Genomic DNA, 9,406 nt, shown 5'->3' on the forward strand with positions numbered 1-9,406 from the left:
CCCGGAGAGGCCGCTCCGCGCCCGCCGCCGCCGCCGCCGCACACCGAGTTGGAGCCGCCGTGCCCCGCGCCTGCCGCCCGCGCCAGCCCGGGGGAGCCGCTCCGAGCGGCGGCTGCCGAGGTGAGACCCCCGGGGCCGGGCGGGTCGGGTCCGGGTCGGGGTCCGGGGGGAGCCTCCCCCGCCCCACCCCGCGGGGCCGTTCCCGCCGCCGCGTCCCCGCGCAGCCTTTCCATTCTTTCCCCAATTTCTCCGAATGCCGACCACCCCCCCCCAACCCCGCCGCCTCCTCGGGGCGATGTTTTATTCATGGCCCGCCGGGCTTCGTACGCGGGGCGGGCTCGCCGGGGAATGGCTGCGGGGGGCGGCGGAGCCCCCGGGCCGGAGCCCCGGGGCGGGCACAGCGCGGGGGCCGCGCCGCGGGCGGGGGCTCTGCTGCGGGGAGCGGGCTGGTCCCTGCGGGCCGCTCTGTGCCAGGCTTCATCTGTGGATCTCTGTAGTGTCTATATCTACATCTATATATATCTGTCTTCTTTCTCGATGTTCAGCAGCCGCGTATTGCCACACGAACGCCTGCGAGCCGGGCGGCACTTACACCATCACCGAGTTAACTGTAGATGTCAGGCTGTGCTTGCACTGGCGTGATGGCAGATTGGTAATACCGCGCAGAAATGGTGAATTCGGTGCGGGCAGAGCGTGATGGAGACGGCACAGACCCAGCTGGCGTGGACAGGCTCGGTGGAGCCTCTCTCTTCCCTGGTGCAGGGCCTGCTGTGTGGGTAGTTCCTGGCGCAGGCGGATCGGAGGGGCACTGGGATAATTAGCAATTATTTGTGGGTAGCTGCGGCCTCGGAGGAGCAGATATTTATGCCTGGAGCAGAGATACTTGGCTTGCTTTCCCTTACAAAGGTATTCAGGAGTGTGGTAGTTAGAGAGTCGTTTGCTGCTGCCCATCTTGTCTGCAAGTTCTGCGGGGAGGCAGGCTCCGTGGGCAGCCTCCTCTCATTCCCGAGGAGGAATTCTGTTGCGTGCTGTGGAAAGCTGGCTGTCATCAATAGGTAGTTTCATATTAGCTCCCGATACCACCATGATTTCTCCCAACCTGCTCATGGACCGGCGAACTAAAACTGAGAAATGCTGAATTTGGTTTCCCATTTGCCTGCCCTTCACGTTCCCCATGCCCTGGTTGGTTGGATTTCAATGGAAACATTCCGGTCCTGAGTCTGTTGAAAGAAATCTGTATGTTTTGGTTTTGCCTCTCTAACTTGCTGTTTGATAATAGCACTAAGGCTCCTCTTTTCTGGAGATCCCTGTGCATGGGGGGCTGGGGCTGTTTGCCATTTGGTACAAGTGGAGTGCACCAATACTGCTTGATGTTGTTGAACCTTATATTATCTTAGGCGTTGTATGATGAGGCAGCTTGATTTGTTTAAGGCTTTGTGATGATGCAATGCAATAATAATTATAAATCTTCTCATTGTCTGAAGACTCTTTAAATACTACTCTGTCTCGGGAGGTACTTCGTATGTGTTTATTCCCAAGAGGCGCAGGCACGGATGAGCAGGGTTTGATATTAATCACCATCATTTTGGGGTGGGAGGGTGGGAGCAGTTTGGCACTGGTGCTTTAAGTTGTAATTTATGGGCGTGACGTCATGAGCTAGATAAGCTTTTATAGGATCTGCCATGTCAGTTACAGCCTTTGTTTATATACGTGCAATTACTTGTTTTGAAAATCCACGCTGTACAGTTTGCTTACAGCCTGCGCTGGAGCTGTGAATAAGATCCAGTAGAATGTGCTTCGATTGCACAATATTGTTCAGTGGTTGAAAACGTTTTGCTTTACCTTGTGCTCGCAGCCTACACCAGGTGTGAAGTTACTACATGGCATCTGCACGCTGTGATGTGTACGGGAGTTGGCTGTGAAAGCAGTGACCAGGTGCTTTTATTTTCTTATTTCTCCATGATCCGCCAGGTGCTTTTATCTTCTGCTTTCTCCATGATCTTGTTTGTTTTGTTTTTTAAAAGAAGCGAGGTGCTGAAATGACTGATTTCAACTAACCCGTGCTGGAGAGAGCAGCTTGGTTATTTAAGGCTGCTGTGGTTTGTTATGCAATCAGATTAACAAAGGTTGAAATGATCGTTCAGCTTGGGGTAAATATGATCCATATAACAGCGTGGATTAGGGCGATTGTTTACATCGGGCAGTCGGCGTATTGCAAATATTGGACGAAAACGCAATGAGTGGACACAGTAACGTAATAAATAAGTTTTTAGTAAACTCCTTGGGATCATAATGTACTTGCTATCGATTGTCTGTGCTCCAGGAGCTTCTGCAGTGCCTTAGGTGCTGCTTGCACGCATGGGCAAACTTACTTTCAGCTTCATTTAGTTGACAAGCAAAGGCCTGGGTGAACATCTTCGTGCACAGCCTGGGGTGCCCAGGGTGTTGTGCAGGCTTTGTGCTGTTGCAGTCCAGATGTTGGGTCAAGGAAGATGACCCAGTGCTCAACTGGAAACTTTCTAAATTAAAAAAAAATACAATTCCAACCACATTTGCTGAAGCTGGCAGCCCCTCAACTGGTCCATTATTAGTTGGCCGTTTCCCCTCGTTGTCGTGGGGGCAGCGTTGCTGCAGGGGGGGGTTTGAGGCTTGTCTCCCTGAACGTGCTCAGAGAGGAGGCGATGATGCGTAGGCATCGATGCTGTACCAGAGGTGAGACCCTGCTGGGAGAGATAAGAGCTGAAAGAGGAAGGTGGAAGCCTGGGATGGGGAAGTAGCCAGAGCGTGGGGAGGAGAGGGAGGTGTTTGTCAGCAGGGACCTCTCCGTGTCTGTGCATGCTCAGACCCTGCTCTGCGGTTGTACCACGGTGCTCTGGTGTGGGCTCTTGTGCTCTGGAAGGTGGACCTTGCTCTAAAATTACAGTATGTGGTGGCATCGAGTGTTTGGGAGAAAGGAGGAATAACCGACTCCTGCAGTCAGTTTTCTGGAGGCCTTCATGTTGGTGTGGAGCCTGAGCCCTTCCAACCTTCCTCTCATTCAGGAAAAGGTAAGATACCCTTAAGGATGCTGCTTTTCCATCCTTCAACAGATGATGGAACAGGACTACGTTTTGGATACACATTCAAAAGTACTCCGGAAAGGGTTTATTAATATTATTATTATTACTTATTTCCTTGCTGACCGTGTTTAATTCTATATAAGCAAACATTTAACTGCAAAGGGATTTCACAGGCACTTGCAAATGTCTCTCACTATGCTACTGGCTGCTGTGTGTGCTGTATAACATATTTGTGATAAATGTACACAAGCACATTTAGGGTACACTGGAATCTAAGAGAGGGATTTTGGGGAACAGCTACCATTGTTAAGGCTCTGTTATTGTTGGATGTTCAGAGGAGGTGGTGTGGGATGTGATATGCACTCAGTAATGTTAAGGCTATTACTGGTATTAGTTTACTTCAGCACTAATTTATTAACAGGTTGGGATCTTGTCACCTTCAATTTTGTGAATGCAGTAAGAACAGTTATTCTTGGCTGGACTAGAGATGTGTCTAGCTCAGTAGCTTTAATGTTGGGGCCACTTTCTGGTTCATAGGAAAACTGTAACTCCAGAGTTGTCCTGCTGGTAAACCCTTCCAGTGGTCATTACTCTAGGAAATCTTTGGGCTGGCAGTTCCAGTGAGGCTGTTGTGTTTAATAGCTGCTGATGGATTGTCTTCTCTTAAAAATGTCTTATGAATGTTTTGAAAAACTTTATGGCTTTAGTGTTCACAGCCTCCTGTGTTGGTGAATTTCTGGTATAATTGTACAGTCTGAAAAGGATTTGATTTTATTCATTTTACAGCTTGCCATTTCAAGTGCCTCTGATTTTATCTGAATTGTGGAAGAATATCTTTCTTTTTAGATTTTCACACAGAAACAGACTGTATATGGGGATGTTAGCAGATCTTAGAACATATATAGAGATAACTGCTATATGTTTGCAGTCAGGTGGGCTTCCAGCCTCATTTACAGTCACCTTTCATAAATAGGTACCATTATGGCTGTCATATTTAAGTGATTGCATGCAAAAAAGTGTCAAAATAGAAGAAATTATGTGATTTCTGCAGCTGTTCATCCTGCACACACGTTGTGGTAAATCTTGATTTGGAGTGACTCAGATGACAAAAGGGTTCCTACTTGCCAAGGACCAACTTCACCAATGTTGTTTGAAGATTTCCTGAAGTAAAATTTTGCAAGGAGTCTGGTGCAACATTTTTAGGGATGTGGAAGGATGCGTAGAACAGAATTTAAGAACTCTATTTAAGAGTTAGAAGTTCAGGAATACAGATTCCAATGAAGTGAAAACAGTGACTGAATCCCTGAATTGTTCTGTAGGTTGGCTTCCACCAGGCCATCCTGACCATTTCAGGAATAGATGGGTGTTAACAAAGTTGTGGTTTAAATTCCTCTTTTTCCTTCATGTGGCAGGGAAGCAGCATCCTTTGCCTGTGAATTGACCTACAATATTTGTTTCTGTCCTGGTGATCCAGGGGACTGTCTGGGTTACAGGAGCCCTCTGGGTCACAGACGGTGTTGTACTAGACTTCTATACTGGTGGTAATGGCAGTTGTGTTTGGTGTGTTAAAAAAAGCCCTTCAAAGGTTGCTAATTTATTACTGGGATCATAGAATCATAGACTATCCTAAGTTGGAAGACACCCACCAGGATTATCATGTCCAACTCCTGGCCCTGCACAGGACACCCCCACAATCCCACCATTCCTGGGAGCATTTTCCAAATGCTCCTTAAACTCTGGCAGGCTTGAGGCTCTGACCACTTCCCTGGAGAGCCTGTTCCAGTGCTCTTATTGTGGCAGCTTCTGAAATCCCACTGATAAAAATGGGTAGAATTTTCATGTTTTTAAAGCAAACAGAAAATCTTAATCTTATCATTTCTATTGTTATTCCACCCGTAAGCCTGTAAACTTATGATTAAAGTGGGTGGAATTTCAGCTTACTGGTTTATGGGTGGGATATTAGTAGAGGCTGACCAGACAAACATTTTCTTTTTGTTTTAAAAATAGAGACACTTACATAATGATGCTATACACGAAACAGTATATGCATATGGATAAGATCTCTGCAACAGTGTTAATCCAACAGCATCCCTTGCCTGTGTCTGTCACTTGCTTCAAAGGAGGGTAATTCTGGAGTGAAGAGATGCCAGTGCCAAGTGATTTAACTGGAGTATTGTATTGGTCCAGTCCTGAACAGCCTTTAGGCAGGGCTCTGGATTAGAGGTTTGGAGAAGCAGATTTTTAAACCATTGTGAGCTCCTAATTTTTTATCTAAATAAAGGAAACTCATTCTTTCTGGGTTTTTTGTAGAGCACTGTTGTCTGTGGTTTGAGTTGTTTGCAAGGATTCATCTCTTAAAGTGTGGCGTGTGCTTATTAAATCTGAGGTCCCGTTTTTGAGAATGGAGTGTTATTGCTAATTAAAAAAAAACCCAAAGCAGTGAACATGTCTGAAAGCATCAGGATGGCATCAGGGTTTTTCCTTACTGTGAAAGTTTGTTTTCCTTCTGTCTCTGTATTTGTAACAGAAAAGAACAGCCTTTATCCATCAAGTTTGGACAAAGATAAAAAGCAAGTTCACTTGAAATATGTATTTAATAGGGAAAATATTCCAGGATCTATATATATAGGTGGGCATTTTCCCAAAAGCGTGTGTTAGGTGTTGAGGCCGTAACTATGTTGTTGCTAACCAAAATTCTGGCCCTGAACGTATCTATAAATACCATACATAGCCTCACCCCTTTGACTCTGTGAAATGATACGTAGCTGGAATCATTTCATACATCAGGACATAAAAGGACCTTGGTGAACTTGTGCTTTTATAATAAACAAGGAGAAGTTTATCCAGGTTGCCCAGTTTATCCACACAAAGACAGCTCTTTATTCAGGGAGGGGGAGGGACTTACCTCTTAGACTTTCCTCCTTAGGATTTTTATCTCATCCCATCCTGAGATTTTATTCATAAAAGCAAAACAACTTTAATGTTTCTGTATGTTTGGCAGACAGAGCTCTGCATTTTGGAGTCGTGGGTAATTAGATTTGTGGAGCCTGTGCAATTCTGGATATTGGGCAGGGAGATTGTTTTTGCAGGAAGACAGAGCAAGGAACAGCTTGCTCTCATTCCCTTTCTTAGGGTGGCAGCACCATTTTCTGTGCCCTTCGCAGGTTTGTGATGTTGGTGTGCTGTTCCTGGGGAAGCAGGTTTGTTGAAGTTTGCCTTTGTGTTTGGAGAATTCCTTTTAAATTGCTATTCAGTAAAGCTCTGAATATTGGATATTTGCACATCTCCAGTGGAAAACAGTCTGAGAGAAGAATTGGCTTGTAAACCAAAACAAATGCTGTCTTTTTAAGGGCTGGTAATGGGCTGTAAGCCCATTTCAGCTTCAACTTTGAGGGATGACTAAGATGTTTCTCTGATCTGGCAATAGCCAGTTTGGATCCTGCCGCTTAATTTTGTCTACAGGCCTACTCGTCCCAGCTGCATCTCGAAGGGAGCACGGCTGACGTGCAGTAAATGTACCGACAGAATGTGCAGGAGTTCGGGCTTTTGTTGCCGATGGATTTGCCCAGCGCTCCGTCCCTGGGAAGCCGCCCTGGGCATCAGGGCGTCCTCTGAAGTGGGATGTTCAAAGCTGTGGTTTGGGCTGCTGAGCGTGGCCAGCCGTGTGATGCTGAAGGACAGGGTACTGCTCCTCTCCTTCCAGCGCCGTTGTGCCTCTTACGGACGCGCAGTAGCTGCAGTCTGGTGGATGCCCAGAGGCTCAGCTTCCTCTTCTGAGCCTTTATTTTTGCAGGAATCCGAAACAGCAGAGCTGAAGCTGCTGAATAAGCCGGACTGAATCCAGGGGAGCAGATCTGGCTCTCCCCTTCGCCTGCCACAGAAATGCAGAGAGGAGAAACTCCTATGAGTACTCCAGGGACTTGTTTTATTAGTGGGTGAAAGAAAAGCCAACCAGAATTTTCTGATACTGTCTCTATTATTTTTACCACTCAAAGTTCTAATGGATATAATTGTTTTTTCTTACCATTTATGTTTTTTAAATTACTCCTTGGTTTTCAGGTGTGGGAGTCTATCAACCAGTACTACTGAAATGAAAATCAAAACCTCCCTATGAATAAGCTCCTGACATAATTTCTCTTGGTTTTGCTCCGTTTAAGAAAATAATAAGAGGGAGCTGTATCTGTTCTGCTTTGGACGTGTCAGATAAGGTGTATCTTTGAGATTAAAAAGTCCTGATGCTCGTGGGAGGAGGGAAGCGCTTCTTTCTTTTGTCTCCAAGGTTGCAGCAGAGGATACTAATTAACCACCAAACAGATTGGGTTTGGGGAAGTTTGCCTTTGCTATGCAGTGAAAATGTTTTGTTTGGAAGGGCTGCGTGAATGACACCCACAGGCGTTCACGGCGAGATGAACCAGCCCCTGGCTGCCCCAAAATCCTCCTGTTTCAGTCTGCGGAAATACGCCAGGCCGGCTTTTGAAACGGCAACAGCCAGTGTGCATGTTCTGGAGCAGATTGTGTAGGGGAGAGCGCGGCACAGCCCCGAGCAAAGACGTCAGCAGTGAGCAGGGACTGTCACCCCAACACAGACGGGCCCTTCGGCAGGATGGAGCGGCCGGAGCGACGCGGCACCGACGGGCGGGTCGGGGAGGGTGTGAGCCCGGAATATGGGGTTGGTTTGTTGTTCTTCCCCAAGACAGCACTCTGAGGTGGATTTTCCTATAACTACCACTCTTGGATGTTTTGGCAAGAGAGAGACTGTTTTCTGAAAAATAAAACATTAAAACATGGGATAAGAGGCCTCAGGCTTAGTAACAGCATTTTAGGAGAATAATAAATGCTCAGCCTTGTGAAGCTGCATTTAGTTGTATGTTTATTTGGGGATTTTTTTACAAGCATAATGGAAAATTATGCACTCGACTCTTCTCTAAGTTGCCATGGGATTCAGGGGACCTCATTTCCCTAAGACTGTGAAAATCCCAGGCTTTGCAATGTAATTTTTGTTTGCCATTACACTTCTGTGCTAGTCTTTGAGCCTTTTTTCATCCACAGCAAATGCTTGGGTGCTGCAACAGAAATAGTTTAAAAGCCAATGATTTGAGAGAAAAAGAGCTGGAGCTTCTTAGATGTCTGGGGACTGGATGAAGTAGGATTAATCTGGCATTAAGGCAGAAATTTGTGAGAGAAGCTCGGTCAAGTGACTGGCTGGAGAGAGGGGGGATTCATGAAGTCAAAGTCACTTCTTCAGCCAAAGGGGGATCAGGCTGACATCTTTCTGACAGGATTTTTGCCTGGCCTCTCCCACTCTGGGTAGCTGTCACATACTTTCTTCGCAATTGCTTGCCATTCTGAGAACTCGTGCCTTAAAAAAAAAAAGGTCTCGGAGTGAACAGCTTTCCAGAAGGTCGTTAGAAATTTAATACTACAATTTAATGAGGTTTGTGAGTTACCTGTAACACAAATAACAGTGCTGACGAGTTACTTTTCAATTATTAATTTTTGTACAGCAAGTCGTTGGCCATTAAGATGGGTTGTCTATGCAAAGTGGTTCCATAAAATGCAAATTATTAGCTTCTATGTGGGTCAGAAAACATTGCATACTTGGTGTAATTCTTGTAGTTAAATAAACTCCTTTGCTAGGCAAATAATTTAAGCACTGGTTACTCTTAGCATTGTCAAAAACATACGTGGGTTCTTGCTGAGTGTAAATAAAAGCGTTTCAGCTTTGAGTGATGACTGCAGGATTTGGCTTAAAGGCTATTTTTGGGCCACGGGCACAGCCCAGAGCCGGGGGATGTACGTGGCTCCGCTCCGGGAATGGCGTCAGGACGGAGGATGACTCAGTCACCCCTGCAACTTCCTTCTTGCTCCGGAGAGGTGGTGATTTACTGCGGCTCTGTGTCAGCAGCAATAGCCATCGCCCCGCTGATTCAGCCGCCCCGGCAGGGCTGGTGAAGGACGTGCCTGCCCGGGCCCTCCCCTGCCCTCCCCGCCCAGCACTGCCCGGGGTGGCGGCCTTGGCTGCCGGCCGGGGACCCTCCCCAGCACGGCCTGCCCCCGCCAACACGGCCTGCCCCTGCCAGCATGGCCTGCCCCTGCCAGCACCTCCTGCCCCTGCCAGCACCTCCTGCCCCCCCCAGCACGGCCTGCCCCTGCCAGCATGGCCTGCCCCTGCCAGCACCTCCTGCCCCTGCCAGCACCTCCTGCCCCCCCCAGCACGGCCTGCCCCTGCCAGCATGGCCTGCCCCTGCCAGCACCTCCTGCCCCTGCCAGCACCTCCTGCCCCCCCCAGCACGGCCTGCCCCTGCCAGAACCTCCTGCCCCTGCCAGCACCTCCTGCCCCCCCCCCC

General features: G+C 47.8%; 1 protein-coding gene across 2 annotated transcripts in view; it reads left to right on the plus strand.

Annotated features, from left to right (window-relative positions):
- The first annotated feature begins 38 nt into the window (after positions 1 to 38).
- Positions 39 to 9,406, plus strand: part of CUNH1orf21 (chromosome unknown C1orf21 homolog) — a 116,183-nt gene continuing 106,815 nt past the window's right edge. Inside the window, exon 1 of one of the 2 annotated variants that reach the window (XM_027665265.1) lies at positions 39 to 120. The gene's annotated coding sequence lies outside the window, so the exon portion shown is untranslated. Of the gene's footprint in view, positions 121 to 2,804; positions 3,048 to 9,406 lie in introns of those variants that run through there. The other variant, XM_027665266.1, reaches the window with a different exon arrangement.

This window comes from Corapipo altera, unplaced genomic scaffold (genome assembly GCF_003945725.1).
Source record: "Corapipo altera isolate COAL_440 unplaced genomic scaffold, ASM394572v1 316, whole genome shotgun sequence".
Lineage (NCBI taxonomy): Eukaryota > Metazoa > Chordata > Aves > Passeriformes > Pipridae > Corapipo > Corapipo altera.